The sequence below is a fragment of the Cynocephalus volans genome, chromosome 4 (genome assembly GCF_027409185.1).
Source record: "Cynocephalus volans isolate mCynVol1 chromosome 4, mCynVol1.pri, whole genome shotgun sequence".
Lineage (NCBI taxonomy): Eukaryota > Metazoa > Chordata > Mammalia > Dermoptera > Cynocephalidae > Cynocephalus > Cynocephalus volans.
The window spans coordinates 40,102,680-40,128,123 of NC_084463.1; the positions used below are offsets into that span (position 1 = coordinate 40,102,680).

The 25,444-nt window shown below is 45.5% G+C and overlaps 1 pseudogene; it reads left to right on the plus strand.

Annotated features, from left to right (window-relative positions):
* The first annotated feature begins 991 nt into the window (after nt 1–991).
* The window catches only part of LOC134376039 (E3 ubiquitin-protein ligase RNF187-like), a 40,494-nt pseudogene continuing 16,041 nt past the window's right edge, over nt 992–25,444 (plus strand).

A 25,444-nucleotide genomic window follows, 5' to 3' on the forward strand; every position in this document is an offset into this window, starting at 1 on the left:
GAACACTCCCCTTTCCCCCTCTTTAATGGCTCTAGAGTACAGTGCCTGCTGCTGGAAGCCATTCAGTAAATATGTTGAATGAATGGCTGAATGCCTGAAACGAACACATTTTAACATCCTGGATTTTTGTGCAGCTCCGGATAGCACACTCTTTCCTACCAGGATAAAAGCTCTCTGAAGGGATTGCCCTCCCACCCCAGCCAAGAAGCCAGGACCCTTTAAAATCGTCACAAACACACCTTTAATTCAAATGACACATTGCAATGGCAAAGAAATGGCACATACGTTTTGTTTTGTTTCCCCAAAAGAGTGTTTATTGTCGATACTGGAATAGCTTCCCTAAGACAGGCTACATGGAGACCCCACTGGGAGGGAGAGATCTGTCTGGGGGCAGCACCCTGCAAATTACAGAAAGGACAGATTAAAGGCATCTTAAGAGTGAGTTTGAACATTTTGGCTTTTAGAATTGGAGGAGGAGGGGGTAGCTGAAATGACAGAGCATGCCGTGGGTTTTGCAAATAACATGGGATCTAGATAAATGTTTGCAGATTGCAAAGAAGGAAAAGAGGCAGCCCTTGTCCTCCGCACAGCTTACAACTGGCATCCTGAGGACAAAGGCCTTCCCACTACCACCGGGAAGCATTTCCACCCAGGACGTCTCCTGTGGCGAGCGTCGACCTGGGGCGCTGGAAAGCCCCCTCTCTTAAAGATCTTGCTTTCTAGGGGCCGGCACTCTGGGACTTCCCAGCCCAACGCATGGAGGACCCGGGATCAAGGCAGGTGCTCATGGCAGCCAGCCACCCAGAAGCGCCCGACGCTGACCAAGGAGAGGAGGCAGACCGGCTGATTTCCAACGCCCTTGTTTGCAGAAGCGGCTTCTATGGCCATTTCCATTTTATTCCGGTAAATAAAAAAGCTGCAAATGCCAACGACAGGTGGAAATGAAGGACAGGTAGCTGGGGAAGTAAAATAGAAGCGCGAAACCAGATGAATGCACCGGCCTGTGAAACGCTGCACACCATCCCGGCACGCCGTGCGCAGGCGGGCGACTGCCCGGAAGCCACACGCGCTCACGCCCGGGCTCCCCGAGCCGCGCGAGGTCACGCGCGCAACGGGTGGTCGGTGCCCCCCGCGCTGAGGGAACCCGAGCCCCGTTCCCCCTCGCTCCCCGCACCTGAGCAGCGTCCTTCGGTGGCTCTATTTGTCCCGCGACGGCGCTCCTGCAGGTTTTCGTGAAATGTTCTTCAGCGGAAGTGCTCTCCCCACCCCAGATTTATATCATATTCTCTCTTCCTAAGTGTCAGGCCTGTTCAAAACGAATCTAGTGGCTTCAGGCAGTATTTGGAGAAGATATGGAAACCAGGCGACGCACATGTCACACGACTGAAAGACATGTTATGAAAAGAATCTGTATGTTTTCAGGAGGGGTGGCCTCCACCAGGGAAGGGAGAGCTGTGGGGTGGGCAGGGAGCGGAGGGGCCAGGGGAGGAGATCGACGGGAGGCGCTCGGGGAGAGGAGCTGGGCGGACGGGCGGGAAGGGTGTGCAGGAGCGGGGGTGAGGGTGGGCGGGAGGTGCGCAGGGAGGGGAGTGTGGGGGTGGGCAGGGAGGTGGCGCCGGAGACCAGGGGGAGCTTAGGAAGCGAGGGGCGCAGGGAGGGAGGCGGGTAGCTGGCCACACCCCGCACATGTCCCCGGAGACGCCCTTGGTCGTCCTGCGCGGCTTTGCCTAAGGTCCCCCACGCTCCGAAGCCCCGAAGCAGCTGCATCCCTGCTTAACCCGCGACAGCAAACCACGGTGACGTTCAAAGACAGAGCACAGATGCGCATATTATACAGCAAATTCCAAACTCAGAAACACAAGTGAGGGACGCAGCAGTAAAGCTCAGCTTTGGAAAGCTCCGTGGAGTGCATCAGCCGATCGGTTTGCCAGGAGGGGACGGGAGGATAGAACTTGCCCCAACCGAGATTGTCCGGTCACTCTCTGCCCAGGTCCTAGCAGCTACAAAAATGCCTTTAATAGTGGACTCTCCAGATAACAATAACACTTTGTTTCCCTCTGGGTGATGAGTCATTTGTACGGGAAGTGACAGCTCTCGTAACATTTGAAGGCACGACGTCGGCGGGTCAACGGGCATGACAGTGACGCGCGCCGCCGCCAGGACCCCGCCCCGCGCGCGCGTCCCCGGCGCTGACGTCGTCGTCGCCCCCGGCTCACTGTCGGTTCTGCTCTCCGGCCTGCTGTCCGGCCGCTCTCCGGGCGTGCGTGGTGCGCTTCTGGGCCGAGGAGGACGGGCCCTTCCCGTGCCCCGAGTGCGCCGACGACTGCTGGCAGCGCGCTGTGGAGTCCGGCCGCCCGCCGCTCAGCCGCCGCCTGCTGGCGCTCGAGGAGGCGGCCGCGGCGCCCGCGCGCGACGGCCCGGCCAGCGAGGCCGCGCTGCAGCTGCTGTGCCGCGCCGACGCGGGCCCGCTGTGCGCCGCCTGCCGCATGGCCCCGAGCCGCCCGAGTGGGAGCCGCGCTGGAGAAAGGCGCTGCGCGGCAAGGTGCGCCGAGGGTGGGGGGTCTCGTGCCCTGCCCTCTCCGGGGATCCCGCGGCGCCCTGCGCGCCCCCTTATCCCTGCGTCCCCGCCTCCGGGCCGTGCCCTGTGCCCCTGCCCACCCCAGCGTCCCTAGCCCGGCAATGCCTTGTGTACTCGTCCCCACGTCCAGACAGTGTCCCTTCTCCCATCTCCCCATCATCTTATTTCCTAACCCAACTGTGCCCTGCCCCAGCCCTGCCCCCTAAGTCCCCTTTCGCTCCCAAAGATTGACCACTTCCCCTCAGTGCTCCTTTGGGCCTGACGTCACTGCAGCAGCCCCCGCCCCCTGCTGGTGAGGCCCTGAGTTTCTGTCCTGGGGATGAGGCCTTCAGCCCTTGTTCAGTGCGTGTCCACTGGGCCGCCTTCTCCCCGACCCGCTGGGCCACACGGCCCGCACCTGGCTGCCCTTCAGGGTTACCCCCGTCCACCCTGTTCTGGAACATCCTCTGCTGTGCTCTCAACCATCGCGCGTGGTACCTGCCATCAGAGTCTGGCCACAGCTGGGCTGCAGGGGCCTGGTGTGCGCCTGTGGTGGGGTGAGTGTGGAGACAGCGATATTCTGAACGAACAGACAGCCAGGTCCCTGAGTACCAACAGTCGTGCCTGGTCCCTGCCCACTAGAGGAAATGACAGAGGCTAGCGCGGCGCGTTTGAGCCTGAGCCGTGTGCCAGGCGCGGTTTCCTGCGTTCTGGGGATGGCGCCTGTGTGCCACCCATGAGCAGGGGGAGGTGAGGGCCAGACTGTGTTTCTGGGCTCTCCTGCGGTGGAGCTCCTCCCACTGGGCACAGCGACCGTCTTCTGGGTCAGGCAGGACAGTGGGCAGGGAAGGCTGTACAGGCCTGTGGTGCGGACAGAGCTCACACTAACCGGGGCCTGTTCACGAACGCGGAATTAATTATGAAACACACCTAAACAGCCGCCTAGCTCGGGCACCCAATTCCTTCTGAGAAGGAGCAAAGACCAGACACCTTTTAAAGGCTTGTAGCTGTAGCTGATTACCCCCCCCCCCCACCTTTTTTTTTTTTTTCTTTTTGCATTTTATCTTCAAGGCCAAGAGCATGCACTTGAGGACTGTTTATGGGACAGTCAGACTGTTAGTGGAATCAGCCGTTGTGATGGCTCCCCAGACCGGGCCAAGCCGGGGGACCCAGACCTTCTGCTCACCACCCAGTAACTAACCTCTCTGTACAGGAAAACAAGGGGTCCGTGGAGATCATGAGAAAGGACTTAAACGACGCCCGGGACCTGCACGGCCAGGCAGAGTCGGCGGCTGCTGTGTGGAAGGCAAGTGGGTGTGTCAGAGTCTGTGTGAACTAGCGGACGCCTGGATGCAGGACTCTGGACAAACGGGGCTGGCCAAGCAGGCCGGGCCCCCAAAGCCGAGCAACTTCCTGGCCTGGTTGCCAAGGGGAGGGTACTCTAAGTGGACTTTGATGAACTCCAGAGTATTTTTCTAGAATGTGTTTGGGGGTATTCCGAAGTAGAATCTGGTGAGCTTTTTTGGTTTGTTTGGTGGCTGAAGGGTACGGGATCTGAACCCAAATAGAATCTAGCCAAAGTGAGTGGGAATCCTCTTTTACTCTCCACATTGTACTGGTAGGTGATTTGCAGCATCCACCTTTTTTTTTTTTTTTTTTAAATACACAGAACTCTTTTTGTAGTACTCTTGGTTCTCATCTGAGAGCAGCCCGTTATTTTCCAGTAGAACCAGCATTGTGCCAGGTGACCTTGCTAAGTATTTGTCTTGGTCTGTTTGGGGTGCTATAACAGAATACCGTAGACTGGGGGGCTTAGACAGGAGACATTTGTTTCTCACAGTTCTGCAGGCTGGAAGTCCATGATTAAGGTGTGGCACATCTAGTGTCTGTTGAGTCTGCTTCCTGGTTCATGAAGCACCTTCTTGCTGTGTCCTCACATGGTGGAAGGAGTGAGGGAGCTCTCTGGGGTCCTTTTATAAGGGCACCAGTCCCATTCATGAGGGCTACACCCTCATGACCTAATTGCTTTCTAAAGCTTCTGCCCCCTAATACCGTGACCTTGGGGGTTAGGATTGTCAACGTGTTTATTGGAGTGGGGACACAAACATTCAGTCCATAGCACGATTGCTTTCTTCCAGTGCTGTATGAGTCCATTTCTGTTGCTTATAACATAAATACCTGAAACTGGGTGATTTATAAGAAAACAAAATTTATTGCTTATAGTTTCAGAGGCTGGGAAGTCCAAAGTCCAGGGAACACATCTGGTGAGGGTCTTCTTTGGTGGTGGCTTCGCAACAATGCAGGGGTCTCAAGTGAGAGAAAATGGCACAGCAGAGAGAGAGAGAGAGTGCTCCTCATGCACTCCCCTTTTAAAGTCCTCAGAACCACTCCCACGACCACCTGTTATTAATCCATTCACTATGGCATGGTTCTACAGTCTAATCACCTCTTCAAGACCCTACCTTTCAATTACCATAATAGGATTTCCCACCCTCTTTACACTGTCACAGTGGGGATTAAGTTTTGGGGGACATCAATCCACAGCATTCTGCCGCTGGTCCCCCAAAACTCATGTCCTTTTCACACACAGATGCATTCATTTCATCCCCAAAGTTTTAACTTGTTTCAACTCGAAAGTCCAAAGTCTCAAGGTCTCATCTGTGAAATCAAAACAAGTTATCTACTTCCAAGATACAATGGTGGGACAAGCATAGGATACATATTCCCATCTGGAAAGAGAAATAGTAGGCCAAAAGGAAGGGGTAACAGGTACCAAACAAGTCTGAAACCCAGCAGGGCAGGCATTAAATCTCAAAGCTGGCGAATCATGTACCTGGAGTCTATGTTTGATCTCCTCTGTACACTGGTGAGGGGGTTGGGTCCTCAAGTCCTTGGGCAGCTCCGCTTCTATGGCTTTCCTGGTCTCAGTCCACACTTCTGCTCTCCCAGGCTGGTGTTCCACTCTGGTAGCTCCACAAGTCTGGGGTCTCCATCGCAGTCCCACTCTCACGGCTCCACTAGGCATGGTGCTGATGGGGTTTCTCTGCTGTATGTCCAACTCCACATTTCCTCTTGGCATTGCTCTAGGGAAAGCTGTTTGCAGTGACTCTACCCCTGCAACAAATCTCTTTCTGGGCCCCAGGCTTTTCCATACATCCTTTGAAATTGGGGTGGAGGCTCCCAAGCCTTCACAGCTCTGACATTCTGTGAGCCTGCAGACCTAACACCATGTGGACGCCGCCAAGGCTTCTGGCTTAGAGCTTCCAAAGGTGCAGGTCCAGCCACACCTGGGGCCAATTTAGCCACTGCAGGAGCAGCCAAAGTAGCTGGGGTGTGGGTGCGGGTGCGGGTGATGGAAGCAACTTCCCAAGGTGGCCCTGGGCAGCAAGCCCATGGAGGGCACCTTGGGCCTGTTCCCCAAGACCATTCTGTCTCCCTAGGCCTCTGGGCCTAGGATGGAAGATGCGGCCTCCAAGATCTCTGAAATGCCTTCAAGGCCTTTTTCTCCTTCGCTTTTCTTCTGTACTCTTCTCCTTAGCAAAGTGTCCTGGGCTACACCCTTGCCTTTGTGTCCAGGGTGAAAGTTTTCTAATTTTTTGCTCTCTGCTTTCTTTTGAATTGTAAATTCTGGCTTTACCTCATGCCTTTACTGCCATGTCTCAGCATAGGCTGTTGTATGCAGCCATGCATCTTCCTTAATGCTTTGCTGCTTAGAAGTTTCTTCTGCCAAATAACCTGGGTCAGCACGTTGAAGTTCCACATTAAAACTTTTGGGCATGAACAGAATGTAGCCAAGTTCCTTGCCAATTCCTAGCAAGGGTGATCTTTGCCCCAGTTTCTAATAAGTCCCTTCTCATTTACATCTGAGATCTTCTCAGAATGGCGTTTATAGTCCGTATTTCTATTAGCAATCTGCTCACCACCATTTAACCACTCTTTAAGATGTTCCAAACTTTCCCTGGTTTTCCTTGTCTTTTAAACTCCCACTAGCAGCTGGGCTTTTTCTAGCCTGTTCTTTAAAATTCTTCCAATTTCTACTCAACACCCAGTTCCAAAGCTGTTTCCACATTTTCAAGTATTTGTTATAAGCAACATTGTACTTCTCTGGTACCAGTTTTCTGTATTAGTCCGTTTCTGTTACTTATAGCAAAATACCTGGAACTGGGTAATTTATAAGAAAATGAAACTTATTGCTTACAGTTTTGGAAGCTGGGAAGTCCATAGTCCAGGGAACACATCTGGTGAGGTCTTCTTTGGTGGTGGCTTTACAGCAATGCAGGGACTCACATGGCAGAAATGGCAGAGCAGAGAGACAGATAGCTCCTCATTCACTCTCCTTTTAATGCCCTCAGAGCCACACCCCTGACCACCATTATTAATCCATTCACTACGACATGGTCCTACGGTCCAAACAACTCTTCAAGGTCCCACTTTTCGATTACTGTAATAGGATTTCCCACCCTCCACTGTTGCAGTGGAGACTAAGTTTTGAGGGGACATCGGTCCACAGCAGGTGCCTTCCTCAGCATTATACCCCAAGGTAATGTCACACTATAGTTCTTTTAGGTTACTCACCAGCAAAGCTACACATTAGTTTAAACTCTTTCTGGTGACTTTTTCCTCTTATATAGCAAAATCTGTACTGGTTTCTTGATTTTTATAGCTTCTGTACCCTGTTTTGTTTAGCATATAAAAACAAAGTGCTTTTTAAAACTACAGAAGCTCTCGGATTGTGGGTCTGGACCTCAAAACCAAGGCCACTGGTCCTACCACCGTGGTGGTGCCCTGTGCTCTGGATCCAGCCCAACCCTTGCCCACTGCATGGAGGCCTGAAGTGCAGGCCTTCCTCAGACAGGGACAGAGAGGTGACAGATTGGGTACATGATGCCTATTGGACCACATGCTTTGGGGACCTCCAGTTTTTTCAGTAACCCTGTGTCACCTCAAGGTACTTGTTTAGCCCACAAATTTTAGCAGATAGTGACTTTTAATTTGGCTTTCTTTGGGGGGTTTTGGTAGAGATGCTAAGATGAGAGAAGGCTTCTAAATTTAAAGGAAGGGGTTTGTGGCATCCCATGTGGGCCAGCAGCTGACATTCGTATTCTCTCCCAGCCACAAAAGTGTTGGCCTTTCATGACCATTCTGTCACCTGCATAGTGTGGCCCAAGGCCAGCTCAAAGACATCAGTGAGTCCAAGTAAAGTCAGCAGCATCCGGCCACACTCTCCTGTATCTGAGTTAAGTGGTGGCCGAGAAACGGCAACATTTTAGTTGAAGGCAGATTGGGTGGTGTTTAGCTTGTGGGGTTCAGGCGAGGGTGCAGTCGGGAAAGTCTTTAGAAAGGTGAGGGCGTGTTTTGACTCAACAGTCACGTGCCAGACAGACCCGTAGACCCAGCAAAGATGCTGAAGGATTCACCGTTCCCTCTGCCACGGGAGACCAGCAGGGTCTTGGCACACAGCTGAGTATTTTACAGTGCAGGGATACAAAACTTCACCTCTCCCCTAATAGGGTCCCAGGCGGGGCCCAAGAATTAAATTGATGTGACAGACGAACAGGGGAAAAGCATGCACATTTATTTAGCACAAGTTTATGTGGCACAGGAGCCCTCATAAAGAAACGAAGACTCAGTCAAATCAGTGACACACTGAGTTGCTCAGAGACTAGTAAGTTATGAAAACACAACTAAATCATGTGGGAGGGTTAAGAGATAAGAGTTATTTTAACAAGGTCTGTGCAGAATTCTCTTGGCCTTGACTTCTTATCCTCGATGAGAAGAGTGTTGTTCATGGGGCTGGCCAGTGAGCTCACTTGGCTAGAGCATGGTGCTGATAAAACCAAGGTCAAGGGTTTGGATCCCTGTACTGGCCAGCTGCCCATAAATTTAAAAAAAAAGAAAAAAGACTGTTGTTTCTTTTGGTATAAGGAGAGTATCTTTCACACGGGATCATCTCCTGCTTTTAAGAAACAGCATGAAGGTCAGAGTGCTCTTGCTCCTGCTATTTAAGTACCTTTAAATTAATATAGCCAGAATGCAAGGGCAGCATATTTTGGGGTGACATTTTTAACTGCAAGAGCAGACGGGATTCTCTTCTCCCAGGGATGGGGCAGCAGTAGTGGGGGTGGGGGACAAGGTGTCCACTGGGGTCTTGAGGACACAGATATCCTTTCTGCTGCCCGCCCTATAGGGACATGTGATGGACCGTAGAAAGAAGGCCCTGACTGATTACAAGAAGCTGCGGGCCTTCTTTGCCGAGGAGGAGGAGCACTTCCTGCAGGAGGCCGAGAAGGAGGAGGACGCCCCGGAGGACGACCAGTCCGACCCAGTCGAGCGGTTCCGGTCCCTGCTGCAGGCCGTGTCAGAGCTGGAGAGGAAGCACCGCGGCCTGGGGCTCAGCATGCTGCTGCAGGTTTGCTCGCTCGCGCCACCTGGCTGTGGTCAGTGTGGAGCGTAGACGCTGCAGACTGCACAGGGTGGTTACCAAAGACCAGGCTTAGAACCTCTGCCTGGCTGCCACCTGCTGTGGCCTACTCGGGCTGAATTTCACGATCCCCTTTCGGCGGCAGTGGGCAGGTGGCAGCTGCAGGCCCCACCCTGGCATTTCATCTTGCTGTATTTGTGGCTTTTCTCACATCGTATTTCCTCTGGTGGGTGAATTTTGCAAAACCTGTGATGTAGCAGTAGCATGGTGGCCTGCAGCACCATTGTATATAGATTCATTAGTCCATGTGACAAAACTCAAAACTGAGTAGGCAGAATTTCGAGGTTGGGAAATGTAGATGCAGACACATGTTTAGATTCAGCCCTGAACAGGCGGTTTGGGGAGAGCTGGGCTGCGGTGGGGGAGGAGGGTGTTCTCTTATGAAGCTCTTCAGTCCTTGTAAGTCCCCAGCCTTCAGTACAATGACCGCCAGGCTCACCTGCCCTGAGTGTGGGCTGGGCTCTTGGTGCCAAATAAAGTAGGATTGCTCCAGCTTGTTTAATTCATGTCCCTCCTCTGGTCTCTGTGTGTCCACACGGCCTCTTCCCCCTCCCGGTCTCAGTGTTAAAGAAACAATTACTCAGTGCCGCTCATGAAAGCACAGCAGGGGGGACTTTACTGAGGACCATTGCTTACAGCGTAGGGCTCGCTGCAACAGGGTCTTGCAGTGGTGGAGAGAGATTGGTCTCAACTCTGAACATAGCAGGAGCAAGAGGGGATTTATAGCCAAGGAGCAGGGTGGGGGTCCATGGATGGAAATCACTAAAAGGGGACATCAGGGGGGAGGGGGATTCTGGTTAAATCAGCCTAACAGGATTCTTGCTGCAGACAGGCCAGGGTGACTGGACATCACCTCGGGGATGGGGGCAGATGAGGAGCCTGATCACATACAAGGTGGTCAGGTATCGAGGGTGGGGAGGTTGTTGCTAAACTGACTTAACAAGATTCTTGCTAAATCTGGATTTTACAAGGATGTGCACAGACGGCCCCAAGAGAGACTTCAGGAGCCTGACTCGAGCTTTGCTGAGCAGAGCATCTGTTGCTGCTCCAGCCATCTCCCAGCCCTGAGACTTGGGTCCATCTCTCACCATCTTTCCATCTATTCAGGGTTCGGTCTCTTCTCCCCCAGCGTAAGGCCCCATCCTGTTGCCGTTCCTCTGTGCTGTGCCCGCGATACTTGCCTGGCCACGACCTGACAACACACAGACTCTCTCCCAACACCAAACTGTTCTTATCAGGGCAGCCAGATAACCTGCAGATTGGGAGGAAATTTCTCCAGTTCATCAAATCCAACAGCTGGTTCACATTCCTCGTCTCAACTCATGAGTCAGTGCAACCTTCTTTAAAAACAGAACTTTTTTATTGTGTATATTTATGGGGTACGATGTGATGTTTTGATATATGAATATATTGTGGAAGAACTGAATCAAGCTAATTAACATATTCATTACCTCACATATTTTTTGTAGTGTGAACATTTAAAAATCTACTCTTGGCAGTTTTCGAGTTTACAGTAATTGTTAACTATAGTCACCAAGCTGTACAGGAGATCTCTAGAACTGATTCGTCCTGCGTAACTGGAGCTTAGTACCCCTGGACCACCATGTGCCCAATGCCCCTTTTCCCCAGCCCCTAGTGACTGCCATTCTACTCTTTACTTTGATGAGTTTGACTTTTCAGAGTCTGCACATGAGGGAGATCATGAGTATTTGTCTTCCTGTGCCTGGCTTATTTCACTTAATGTTCTCTAGATTCGACTATGTTGTTGCAAGTGACAGAATTTCTTTTTTAAGTCTGAATAGTATTCCGTGGTGTATATATACCACTTTTTTTTTAATCCGTTCATCCATTGTTGGACAATTACATTGATTCTGTGTCTCGACTATTGTAAATACTGCTGCGATGAACATGGGGGTGCAGCCCTCTCTTCGACATACTGATTTCAAACCCTTTGGGTATATACCCAGCAGTGGGAGTGCTGGATTATATGGGAGGTCTTTTTAAAATATTTTTTGTTTGTTTTTTTTCAGCAGCTGGCTGGTACAGGGATTGGGATCCGTACCCTTGACCTTGGGGTTATAAGGCCATTCTCTAACCAACTGAGCTATTCAGCCAGCCCTATTTTTAATTTTTTGAGGAACCTCCATACTGTTTTCTGTAATTGATGTATGTATTTGCATTTCCACCAACAGTGTACAAGGGTTCCCTTTTCTCTACATCCTCACCAACACTCGTTATCTTTTGTCTTTTCGGTAATAGCCATACTAACAGGTGTGAGGTGCTATCTCTTGATTTCAATTTGCATTTCCTTGATGATTAGAGATATTGAGCATTTTTTCATATACCTGTTGGCCATTTGCATGTCTTTTTTTTTTTTTCTTTAAAGATGACTAGTCGGCCGGCCCGTGGCTCACTCGGGAGAGTGCGGTGCTGATAACACCAAGCCCCCGGGGTTCGGATCCCATACAGGGATGGCCGGTTCGCTCACTGGCTGAGCGTGGTGCTGACAACACCAAGTCAAGGGTTAAGATCCCCTTACTGGTCATCTTTTAAAAAAAAATAAAAATAAAAAAATAAAGATGACCAGTAAGGGGATCTTAACCCTTGACTTGATGTTGTCAGCACCACGCCCTCCCAAGTGAGCCATGGGCTGGCCCTGCATGTCTTCTTTTGAGGAATGTCCATTCAGGTCATTTGCCCTCTTTTCTTTCTTTTCTGGCAGCTGGCCAGTGTAGGGATCTGAAGCCTTGACCTCAGTGGTACAACACTGACCAAATGAGCTAACTTGCCAGCCCTGCCCATTTTTTAATCGGGTTATTTCTTTTCCTACTATTTATTGAGTTGTTTTGGTTCCTTGTATATCTTGGATATTAACCCCTTATCCAGTGTATAATTTACAGACATTTTCTCCCAGTCTGCATGTTGTCTCTTCGCTGTATTGATAGTTTCCTTTGCTGTGAGAAGCTTTTTACTTTGATGTAATCCCATTTGTCTATTTTTGCTTTTGTTGCCTGTGCTTTCGGGGTCATAGCTGAAAATTCTTTGCTCAGACCCATGTCAAGAAGCCTTTTCCCTATGTTTTCTTCTGCTAGTTTTCCAGTTTCAGGGTCTTGTGTTTAAGTCCTTAATCCATTTTGAGTTGAGTTTTGTGTGTGGGATGCTCCTTTCTTTATGGGCTTTCTTCCGGGGTCCCTCAGGCACCACCCAGCTTGGGTCTCCTCTTGCTGTAGGGATGCTCCTCCGTCTCCTTGGTGGGCTGCACTCTGACCTCTTCATGCTGAAGAACTTGGGGCTTCTGTGCTTGGTCCCTGTCTATCCTGCAGGCACCCTTCAGTGACACTGTGTGTTCTGTGGTCTCTCCATCACCTCTCCAGCATGGGTCTTTCTCCCTCACTCCATCCCATGTCCAGCTGCCTGCTCAACAACTTCTCTGAATATCCACCTCATACTCACCCCATCATAAACCAAGGAAGGGCCCGATCCTTCCAGTTCTCATGCATACATGCGGGAGGCATCTGAGTGCTTTCCTGTCCCAGCCCATGTTAGATCTGCAAGGGAATCCCGTTGTCTCTTCCTATAGCCACAGACCCTGACATGGCTCCACCTGCTACCATGCTGGGGTCCGTGGCACTGTTGTCTCCTAGCTGGGACACCTGGGAACCTCACCTCCCTCCCCTCCATGTTCCAGCAATACACTCCCAACCCGGTGGGGAGACTGATCTTAAAAATTCATAGGATGAACAAGTCTAGAAATCTAATGTACATCATGGGAACTCACAGTTAATTGTACTGTATTTGGGATTCTTGCAAAATGAGTGGATTTCAGCTGGTCTTTTGCCACACACACAAAAAATGGGTAATTATGGGAGGTGATGGCTATGTTAATTTGCATTACTACATAGTAACCCTTTTGCTGTCTCTATACAAGCGTACTTCAAAAAGTCGGTGGAAAATGGAATTAAAAAATAAGCCCATGAACTTTTTGAAGACCCTTCATATATCCATAGCATCATGTTGTATACCTTAATTATACATAATAAAATTTATTTAAAAAAAAAAAAGCCAGAGCCTGCTGCTGCTCCCAGCTGACCGGTCATGGTGGCCTCTCTGCTGTTTCTTCCACATACCAGGTGGGCCACACCTTGGCCATTGTTGTCCATGGAACGTTCCTCCCCCATATAGCTGCGTGGCCAGTTCCCTCACCTCCCTCAGGTCTGTGCTCAAACAATATTTCACACAAACAGCTCGAAACAGAGGATCTTTGTATGCTCCTTACCATGAGAGCTCCGAGAGGCCACATAGTGCACATGCTCTGTGTGGCTTCTCCACAAGCAGATGTCCTCTGGGCTGTCGAGGGCAGGACTGGGCAGGAGGATTTTCTGAGGTTAGCAGAGGGGGGCACAGGAGAGGAAACTGAGGCCAGACTTTGCAGAGAGGAAGGAGAAACAAAGGTTGGTTTGCTGGAAGGTACGGGACATATTTTTTAAAAATTGATTGATTGATTCAGTATCTTGATACCCTGTCCTCTAAGTCTTATCATCAGAGCTTGGTGGGAAAGTCATGGATAGCAGGGGACTGAAGCTTGATTTTAATTTCAGCATCCTTTGTCCAAAGAGAATAGATAAAAACATTAAGGGCCATTTTCTCATATGTTACTTAGTTGAGAAGCTATTATTCCATCAGGTTGACAATGACAACAAAATATAAGGAGATGCTTAAATTTGTTGGTAGTGGGAATTGCAAATTAAAACAACAGTGAGGTGCTGCTTTATCTCCACTGGGCTGACAAAAGCCGGAAAGCTAGTAATGCTGAGCACAAGTGAGGTTGTTGCATTGGATGAGCCCAGAGACAGCACGCAGTGTAGGCTGGGCTGCTATTTTGGAGATCAGTGTGCAGTCAAACTAAATATAGTCGTGTGTCACTTAACGACATGGGTATGTCCTCACAAATGTGTCCGTAGGTGATTTTGTCATCATACGAACGTCATGGAGTATACTCAGGCAGACCTAGATGGTACAGCCCACCACACCTAGGCTCTGTGGTGTAGCCTATGGCTCCCAGGCTGCACACCTGTTCAGCATGTTACTGTACTAAATACTGTAGGTAGTTGTAACACATGGTATTTGTATACCCAAGCATATCTTTTGGTTAGAGCATGGTGTTGGTAACACCAAGGTCAAAGGTTTGGATCCCCATACCGGCCAGCCACCAAAGCAAACAAACAAAATATCTAAAGTGGGGAAGGTACAGTAAAAATACAGTGTGAAAGGTAAAATATGGCACATCTATATAGGGCCCTTAGCATGCATGGAGCTTGCAGGACTGGAAGTTGCTGTGGATGAGTCAGTGAGTGAGTGGTAAGTGAGCTTTGTGAAGGCCTAGGACGTTACTGTGCACTGCCGTAGATGTCATAAACACTGTACACTGAGACCACACTAAATTAAAAAGAATAATTGCACTACGATGTTACAATGTCCACGATGTCACGAGGTGATAGGAAGTTTTCTGCTTCATTATAATCTTTTGGGACCACTGCCATGTATGCAGGTCCGTGGTTGGCTAAAATGCTGTGCATGACTGAGAGAGTGAGGCCAACCAGAAACCTGTGGACACACTGCCCACCTGCTTGTGTGGGTGGTAGGACAGTCCCCACCCTTGCTTTGAGGCTGTCAGAAGAGCCCGTTTGCCACCAGGACATAGGCCGGGCACCCCCCTGGAGAGTCTAGTGGTTTCCACAGGTGAGGTGGTCAGGTTTATAACAACAAAAAATAATGCAGCTTCTACTCAACCAAAGGTTTCACAGCCAGAGTTAAGAAAGAGAGATGGAATCGGGGGATATTTGCAGTGTCCAAACCAATGTGATTAATGCCTAGACTATGCAAGGAATTCCTGCAGATCAAGAGGAGTAAAAAACAAATGGAATGAAAAACTAAAATGGGCAAAGGTATGAAGAAGGAGCTGGTATAACAAAATGCCAGAGACTGGATACCTTATAAGCAAATTTATTCCTCACAGTCCTGGAAGCTGGAAGTCCCAAATCAAGGCTTGGTAGGTTTGGTTTCTGGTGAAGATCTGTTTCCTGGTGCAGAGAGGGCATCTTTTCCTGCCCTCAAACATCAGAACTCTTGGTTCTCTGGGCTCCGGACTCAGACTGAACTCCACCACCTCTTCCAGCTGTGGCCTCGCACGGGGTCCCTGTTAGAAGAGCACTAATGCCGTTCATAAGGGCTACACCCAGTCACCCCCCAAAGACCCCTAATTCCAATTCCACCCCATTTCAGGTTAGGATTTCAATATATAAATGTGGGAGGGAAGGGGCATGAGCATTTAGTCTATAGCAGGAGCCGAAAAGGCTTGGAAGCCTAGGAAGAGGGGCTCAAACTCGTTCGTTTTTCTGGAGCAACAGAAATTGGTCGCCAAGAGTAATGCCTTGACCTGTTAGGTGGGGATGAGAAAGCTCCCCCGCTGCAGCCTTCTGTGCCATTGCAGGGAGCAGACATTCTGCAGCACCATCTAGCTGGCTGACTTTGTCAAAATAAGGACACAATGACCCGAGTACCCAGCAATTCCACCCCCCAGGTGTTATGTTCCAAAGCCATCTGCTCCCAGGTCTATGAGGGGATGCACACTTAGAGTTGGTGGCACTGCTGGGGTGGTGGCAGGCAGGACAGGCTTTTACGGAAGTTAGGTTCCTACCCTCCCCCAGAGGCTGGGAGATCTAGGCTGTGAAGGTTAATTTTATGTCAACTTAATAGCAATGAAATGGAACCGGATATTCAGACAGGCAGCACATGCATGATTCTCAGAAGTGTGATGCCGAGTGAAGGAGTCAAACGCGCGAGCTGGTGCGCTGTGTGATTCCTTTTACTGGAAATTCCAGATCAGGCAAAGAGGGGTCATAACGTAGACGCATTAAACAGACCAACAGTGAGGTGGTGGTTATAAACCAACGACATCAACAAGGCCACTGAATTTTAGTGGACTTGTTATTCCAGACAAACACCAAGAGTGAATAAAAACAAAACAAGGCAGAACCTGCGGTTTATCTATCCTTTCACCTGTCAATGCTCATTCGGGTTGTTTCTACCTTTTGGTTACTGTGAATAATGCTGCTACAATGCTGGTGTACAAATATCTGTTCAAATCCTTGTTTTCAATTCTTTTTGGAATATCCTAGCCTCTTCTAACTCTGTAAAATTACCTAGAACTTTTCCCCCATGAATTGAAGAAATGAGCATTCAAGGGCTACCAAGAAGCAAGGCATTATTTAGGTCAAATGGTGGGTGCAAAGTCGGAAGGACACAAATTGGCATCAGTAGAAATGTTTTCTTGATGAAGTATAGGAAGAAAGAATTAGGAAAGTGACTTGGTCTGGAAACTGAGAAGAGGTCCTCGGTCATGGATTGTCAGAGTGTCCCCAGGCATCACTGAGCACAGAGTTCACAAACTAGTGGGGCTCAGGCTGGGTCCTGTTTGTACACGTGTGGGTTTAACCTACACAATGTTTTAACTTTTCAAAATTAATTACCAGCATTTTATAACAAGAAAATTGCATTTTAAAAATCCGAATTTCTGGTTTCTTTTGAAACATCTAAACATTGGCAATGCTGCCCACATTCCATTAAAGCAGCAAATGGCCGAGAGTGATTGGCAGCTGCCACCTCTGGACAGGGACATACACTCTCCAGGTGGCCACAATCCCTACCCTCTCCACAGTGAGCCTGGCTTATGGCGTTCATTTGTATTTCCTTCCTTGCCCCTGAGAGCACCTGCGTCTGTTTCCCCTGTTCTAATCCAAAGCTCCCAGAGTGCAGGAGAAAAACCTGAGACCTGTGTGGTTGAGTGACTTAGTCAAGGTGACATGGTCACTTGGGCCCAGAACTCATGTCATATGACTCCTTGCCAGGAGCATTTTTTGTTTTCAGCCTTATTGAGGCATAATTGACATATGATAAACTGCACATATTTAAAGTATACAATTTGATGAATTGTAACATATGTGTATGCACATGTGAAGCAGTCGAACACATCCATTACTCCCAAAAGTTTCCTTGTGCCCCTTGGTGATCTCTGCCTCCCTGCCTACACCCCATCCCCCATCCCCAGAGTCTCTAGACAACCACTGATCTATTTTTTGTCACTGTAGTTTGCATATTCTAGAATTTTGTAAAAATGGAATCACATAACATGTACTCATTTTTGTCTGGCTTCTTTCACTGAACTTAATTCTTTTGAGATTCATCCATGCTGTTACATGTTTAAATAGTTGATTCCTTTATATTTTTATGTAGTATTTTGTTGTATAGCTGTACAACAATGTTTTGTCCAATCACCCAGTTGAGGGACATTTGGGTTGTTTCCAGTTTTTTGACTATTACAAATAACGTTGCTATAAACATTGTCATACAAGTCTTTGTCTGAACATATACTTTTATTTCTCTTATGTATGTAACTAGGAGGAAAATCACAGGCTCATGTGATAGGCATCTCTTTAATCTTGTTTGTTTGTTTTTTTTGGTGGCTGGCCTATATGGGGATCCAAACCCTTCTCCTTGGTGTTACAAGATTGCACTTTAACAAACTGAGCAACCTGCCAGCCTATGTCTTTAATTTTTAAAAATAAACTGCCAAACTGTTTTGCAAAGCAGCTGTGCCATTTTACATTCCCAACAGCAGTATCTGAGAGCTCTAATTCTTTCGTATCCTAACCACCACTTGATTTGGCCAATCTTTTATATTTAGCCTAGGTTTTTAGTGGGAGACTGGAGTGTTTCACTATGGCCGTACTCTGCATTTCCCTAGTACATTTTGCTAATGGTGTTGAGCAGTTTTTCATGTGCTTATTTGCCATCCACATGTCTACTTTGGTAACATGTCTGTTCTAGTGTTTTGCCCATTTTTTAATTGGGTTGTTTGTCTCCTTACCATTGAATTGTCAGAGTTCTTTGTATATACTAGACATAAGTCTCTTATCAGAAATACATTCTGCAAAAATATTCTTCCAATATGTGGCATGCACTTTCAATTTTGTAAGTGTTTTTTAAGCAAAAGTTTTTATTTTGATAAAGTTCAATGTATTGGGTTTGTTAAGTTATGAGTTTTAAGTTTATAAGTTACGCTTTTTGTATCAGATGTAAGAAATATTTGCCAAATTCAGTATCACTAAGATTTTCTTTTGTGTTCTCTTCTAGAAGCTCTATGGCTTTAGCTCTTACATTTAGGTCTGCATTTAGCACAGGTGAAAGATCTGAAGCTTATGTGTTTTGGTGACTTGGCCAAGGTGACATGGTGAATCAGACCCTAAATTAGTCCAATGTCACATGACTCCTTGTCCTGAGCACTTACCTTTTATTTATGTTTTAGACTTGTTTACAGAATTGAGTTTACCATGCTCTTTATTTATTTTTATGAGTATAGAAGATTTATCTATTTATTTATTTACTCATTCATTAATTTAATTTTATTTTCTCAATATACAATGTGGTTGATTATTGTGGCCCATTACCGAAACCTCCCTCCCTCCTCCCTCTCCGCCCTCCCTCCCAACAATGTCCTTTCTGTTTGCTTGTCATATCAACTTCAAGGAACTGTAGTTGTTATGTCTTCCCCCCCCCCGGTTTTTTTTTGTGTGTGTGTGTGTGTGTGTGTGTGTGAATTTATTTATTTATTTTTAGCTCCCACCAATAAGTGAGAACATGTGGTATTTATTTTTCTGTGCCTCATTTGTTTCACTTAATATAATTCTCTCAAGTTCCATCCATGTTGTTGCAAATGGCAGTATATCATTCATTTTTAGAGCTGAGTAGTATTCCATTGTGTAGATATACCACATTTTCCATATCCACTCATCCGATGATGGACATTTGGGCTGGTTCCAACTCTTGGCTATTGTAAAGAGTGCTGTGATAACATTGGGGAACAGGTATACCTTCGACTTCATGATTTCCATTCCTCTGGGTATATTCCCAGCAGTGGGATAGCTGGGTCATATGGTAGATCTATCTGCAATCGTTTGAGGAACCTCCATACCATTTTCCATAGAGGCTGCACCATTTTGCAGTCCCACCAACAATGTATGAGAGTTCCTTTTTCTCCACAACCTCGCCAGCATTTATCGTTCAGTCTTTTGGATTTTACCCATCTTAACTGGGGTGAGATGGTATCTCAGTGTAGTTTTGATTTGCATTTCCCAGATGCTGAGTGATGTGGAGCATTTTTTCATATGTGGGCTAGCCATTTGTATATCTTCCTTAAAGAAATGCCTACTTAACCCTTTTGTCCATTTTTTAATTGGGTTGCTTGTTTTTTTCTTGTAAAGTAGTTTGAGTTCCTTGTATATTCTGGATATTAATCCTTTGTCAGATGTATATTTTGCAAATATTTTCTCCCACTCTGTTGGTTGTCTTTTACCTCTGTTAATTGTTTCTTTTGCTGTGCAGAAGCTCTTTAGTTTGATATAATCCCATTTGTTTATTTTTCCTTTGGTTGCCCATGCTTTTGGGGTCGTATTCATGAAGTCTGTGTCCAGTCCTATTTCCTGTAGTGTCTCTCCTATGTTTTCTTTAAGAAGTTTTATTGTTTCAGGGTGTATATTTAATTCTTTAATCCATTTTGAGTTGACTTTAGTGTATGGTGAAAGGTATGGGTCTAGTTTCATTCTCCTGCATATTGATATCCAGTTCTCCCAGCAGCATTTGCTAAAGAGGCAGTCTCTTCTCCAGTGTATAGGCTTGGTGCTTTTGTCAAAGATCAGATGGCTGTAGGTGTGTGAGTTGATTTCTGGATTCTCTATTCTATTCCATTGATCAGTGTGTCTGTTTTTATGCCAGTACCATACTGTTTTGGTTATTATAGCTTTGTAGTATAGTTTAAATTCAGGTAGTGTTATGCCTCCAGGTTTATTTTTTTTGCTCAGCGTTGCTTTTGCTATGCGTGGTCTCTTGTTATTCCATATAAATGTCTGGACAGTTCTTTCCACTTCTGAGAAAAATGTCATTGGAATTTTGATGGGGATTGCATTAAATTTGTATATCACTTTGGGTAGTATGGATATTTTCACTATGTTGATTCTTCCAATCCAAGAGCATGGGATATCTTTCCATCTTCTTGTATCCTCTCTAATTTCTCTCAGCAGTGGTTTGTAGTTCTCATTATAGAGATTTTTCACCTCCTTGGTTAACTCAATTCCTAAGTATTTTATTTTTTTGGTGGCTATTGTAGATGGGCAGGCTTTCTTGATTTCTCTTTCTGCATGTTCACTATTGGAGAATAGAAATGCTACTGATTTTTTTAAAAAAATTAAATTAAATGTATTTCATTTCGCACCTAAGCACAATTTAGTAGGTTCCACATTGGCGCTTACGAGTTAGTATTAAAATAGTGCCTCTTAGTCACAGCTCCTGTGGTGTGTGCCAGGATTTAACAGCACAATGTGATCGTATCATAAACATCGTGACCCTCCTCACTTTACCTCTGAAACCAGTTTTGGTGAGTGACGCTGCTTTCTTCCGTAGCCTTATCGGTTTCTTCTCCCTTTCCGATCGTGGATCTGATCTGCCCAACCTTCCTGTGTTTAGACTGTCTGGCTGACTGCATTTTCCTTCCCTACTTAACAAACAGGTTTCCGCAGGCTGTGGATTGTTTTTGTTTGTTTGTTTCCGACACAAGGCGGAGTGCACCACTTTCTGGGAAGTTTCTAGTTGTTTCAGGGAGTTCCTCGTTTTTTCAGGGAGTTAAGCTTCCCGTTTTTCAAGGAGAGTGCCCCAAAGTTAATGTGAGATCAGCTGAATTATAAAAAACATTGTGCCTCCCTAGAGAAAGTGGCTTTCAAAACATTTTTACTGTTTGCCTTTATACTTGTTAAGAGTGAACAGGAAAGAAAATAGAAGTCCTCCAAATCTTCATGCCATTTTTCTTCATGTTCTTGCCCCAAACTTTGATCCATCAAAAGTAATGCCAATTGGTCTTCCATTAGACAATTTTTACAGCCTTGTTCTTTTCACTAACAAGTATTAGAACTTTACTCCTACTTCGGTACCTGTAACTGAATATAACCTAGTAATCAATCTTCGTATTGAAATGTTTTCCTATTTTACTCTCTCCCTCTGGGCTTTACTCTTACACAAAGAATTAAAGACATGAATGCATATTCCTTTCTATGTACCTCCCAAAGCCGGCTTTACTTTATCATCTTCTTCCAAGAAGTGGAACACTTTATCCCATAAACAGGACGGGCAAGGGCATATCTGAGCCAACCTTTTCTTTGGCTGCCTTTCAAAAAATTGTTTAAAACAAGATATGCTGTTGAACTGGAAAAAGACATTACACATGATAACCTTAGAAAGCAGCTACTTGCTTTGCCTAACTAACATTATTGCACAACACCGGAACTTTGTGTGGAGTGTTGTCTGCAATTGCAGGCCAGAGGCATGCCAGCAACATGGCTAAGCTGAGATGAAATTAATTTCAATGTGATACTGAAATGACATATTGAAATGTCATACTGAATATTACTATAAAGAAATACAAGATAAGGACATAGAAATTATGAAAAACATAATATAAAACACTTTTGTGTGTGTGTGTGTGTGTGTGTGTGTGTTTTTACTCCATATTATCAGTTATTTATTTATTTATTTATTTATTTATTTTTGGTGTAAGGAAAAGTAGCCTTTATTTTTTTATTTTTATTATTAAAAAATTAATTTTACTCTTCTGTAATTATAAAGTAATACTTTTTCCTTTTTTATTTTAAATTTTATTTTGTCGATATACATTGTGGCTGATTATTGTTGCCCCTTACCAAAACCTTCCTCCCTCCTCCCTCCCCCCTCCCCGCCACCAATGTCCCCTCTGTTTGCTTGTCGTATCAACTTCAAGTAATTATGGTTGTTATATCTTCTCCCTCCCCCCCCCCCGGTTCTGTGTGTGTGTGTGTGTGTGTGTGTGTGTGTGTGTGTGTGTGTGTGTGTGAATTTATATATTAATTTTCAGCTCCCACCAATAAGTGAGAACATGTGGTATTTCTCTTTCTGTGCCTGACTTGTTTCACTTAATATAATTCTCTCAAGGTCCATCCATGTTGCTGCAAATGGCAGTATATCATTCGTTTTTATAGCTGAGTAGTATTCCATTGTGTAGATATACCACATTTTCCGTATCCACTCATCCGATGATGGACATTTGGGCTGGTTCCGACTCTTGGCTATTGTAAAGAGTGCTGCGATGAACATTGGGGAACAGGTATACCTTCGACTTCATGATTTCCATTCCTCTGGGTATATTCCCAACAGTGGGATAGCTGGGTCGTATGGTAGATCTATCTGCAATTGTTTGAGGAAACTCCATACCATTTTCCATAGAGGCTGCACCATTTTGCAGTCCCACCAACAATGTATGAGAGTCCCTTTTCCTCCGCAACCTCACCAGCATTTATCGTTCAGAGTCTTTTGGATTTTAGCCATCCTAACTGGGGTTAGATGGTATCTCAGTGTAGTTTTGATTTGCATTTCCCGGATTCTGAGTGATGTCGAGCATTTTTTCATATGTCTGTTGGCCATTTGTATATCTTCCTTAGAGAAATGCCTACTTATCTCTTTTGCCCATTTTTTAATTGGGTTGCTTGTTTTCTTCTTGTAAAGTTGTTTGAGTTCCTTATATAGTCTGGATATTAATCCTTTGTCAGATGTATATTTTGCAAATATTTTCTCCCACTCTGTTGGTTGTCTTTTAACTCTGTTAATTGTTTCTTTTGCTGTGCAGAAGCTTTTTAATTTGATATAATCCCATTTGTTTATGTTTCCTTTGGTTGCTCGTGCTTTTGGGGTTGTATACATGAAGTCTGTGTCCAGTCCTATTTCCTGAACTGTTTCTCTTATGTTTTCTTTAAGAAGTTTTATTGTTTCAGGGTGTATATTTAAATCCTTAATCCATTTTGAGTTGATTTTAGTATATCGTGAGAGGTATGGGTCTAGTATCCATTCATATGGATATCCAGTTCTCCCAGCACCATTTGCTAAAGAGGCAGTCCCTTCCCCAATGAATAGGCTTGGTGCCTTTTTCAAAGATCAGATGGCAGTAAATGTGTGGGTTAATTTCTGGATTCTCTATTCTATTCCATTGATCAGTGTGTCTGTTTTTATGCCAGTACCGTACCGTTTTGGTTATTACAGCTTTGTAGTATAGCTTAAAGTCAGGTAGTGTTATGCCTCCAGCTTTATTTTTTTTGCTCAGCGTTGCTTTGGCTATGCATGATCTTTTATTATTCCATATAAATGTCTGGATAGTTCTTTCCATTTCTGAGAAAAATGTCTTTGGAATTTTGATGGGGATTGCATTGAATTTGTATATCACTTTGGGTAGTATGGATATTTTCACTATGTTGATTCTTCCAATCCAAGAGCATGGGATATCTTTCCATCTTCTTGTATCCTCTCTAATTTCTCTCAGCAGTGGTTTTTAGTTCTCATTATAGAGATTTTTCACCTCCTTGGTTAACTCAATTCCTAAGTATTTCATTTTTTTTGGTGGGTATCGTAAATGGGCAGGCTTTCTTGATTTCTTGTTCTGCATGTTCACTATTGGAGAAAAGAAATGCTACTGTTTTTTGTGTGTTGATTTTGTATCCTGCTACTGTGCGGAAATCATTTATCAATTTCAAGAGTTTTTTTGTAGAGGTTTTAGGCTGTTCGATATATAGGATCATGTCATCTGCAAACAGGGACAGTTTGACTTCATCTTTTCCAATCTGGATGCCCTTTATTTCCTTCTCTTCTCTGATTGCTCTGGCTAGTACTTCCAACACTATGTTGAATAGGAGTGGTGAGAGTGGGCATCTTTGTCTAGTTCAAGATATTGATCATCAATGCTTTTATGAGGCATGCCTTGATCATAAAGTGGGAAATAACGTCTTTTCTGCAAAAGCAGTTCTCTAAATTTACCTGGCCTTAAAGAGGGTATTTGTAACTTGGATGAGACATCCTGTTCCTAAACAAAAGACTTGTAATTGATCAAAAATTTTACAAAAGACTAGATGCTTTAAAAACTGTAATGTCCTGGACAGGTGAAAATTAACAAACTCGCTGGACACAGAATCAACTATTATATGGAGCAAAATTCCATTCTGGGGTTTCAACAATTGGTAATTACACCTAATTCACAGCACCTCGAATGATGCCGATGCAGCCACTCCGAGACAATGACATCATCAGTCCTCACCTGAAGTAAATTAAAAGCAAGTGCCATGCTAAATGATACCAACTTTCCTTTAAATGCTTTTGTCTTAACTGTGAAAACCTGATCTATAGATTTTTCTTTTTCTTTTAAATAAATAAAATGGGGGGAGATGTGAAGTAGGCATAAAATAAATGTACTTCACAAGGCCTGGTTTTCCAAAGCCTTGCAGTTTCAAATATTGACCTTGCAAAGGACAGGAAATTTTCCCCAGGCTATATAGTCTCTGTTGTAAGATAAAGAATTGTAACACAGCAAGGTTGCTGGTTCAAAGACAGCCAGGTTACTGATTGATATGTAAAGATACCAGAAATTGCTGTAAGAAGAGAATGTTTGCTAGAATCAAGCTTTTGTTGCAAACTGCATTATGGACGGTCACCTTGCCTGTCTTACTGAATGTTACCAGCTTCTATTGTTAAACTTGCTAAACTGTACTTAGAAAAAACCCCACCTATGTTCTCTTCCTGGAACTTCATGGTCTGGAGAATACATGTGGGAAGAGAACCCCAATTCGTGATTAATTTCCCAAATGGAAGAAATGCCTCTATCTTGAGGGTTCTGGGAGATTAACCCCTTTTGGGGGCTTCTCACTGCTCAGAAGAGATGGGCTTTGAGTAATATTTGGTGGCTCCATCACCCAGGGGGATAGGGATGACTAATCTGTGGGAGGCAAAGCAACAGTAATTTTTACAATAATATACAAATTTTTGTGTTCCACAAAGGATACATTAGATAGAGGTTAAAGAAAGGCAACAAAAGAAGACAAGATATTTGCAATGCCTTAAACTAATGGGGATAAATAGAATAGACAAAGAACTCCTGTAGATCAACTAGGAAAAAAGAGAAAACCCTCTAGAAAAATGGTCAAAGGCTATAAGTGGGCAAGCCATCCAGGGGAAATTTTAAAATTAACAAGTACACAAATGAGATGCCAATCTCACTAATAAAGAAATGCAAAGTAAAATGACAAGATTGTATTTATACTCACTAAATCTGCAAAAATTAGAACATCAGATAATAAATACTGATGAGGATGTGAGGAATAGGAAACCACCAGCCCTACAAGTACAGCCATTCCTGAGAGCAACCTTAATATATTGTATGTATGTAACTGAAGAAGCATGTGATGTCTGACCAGACCTTACTACAGAGGTAAATGCCATAGAAAATATCA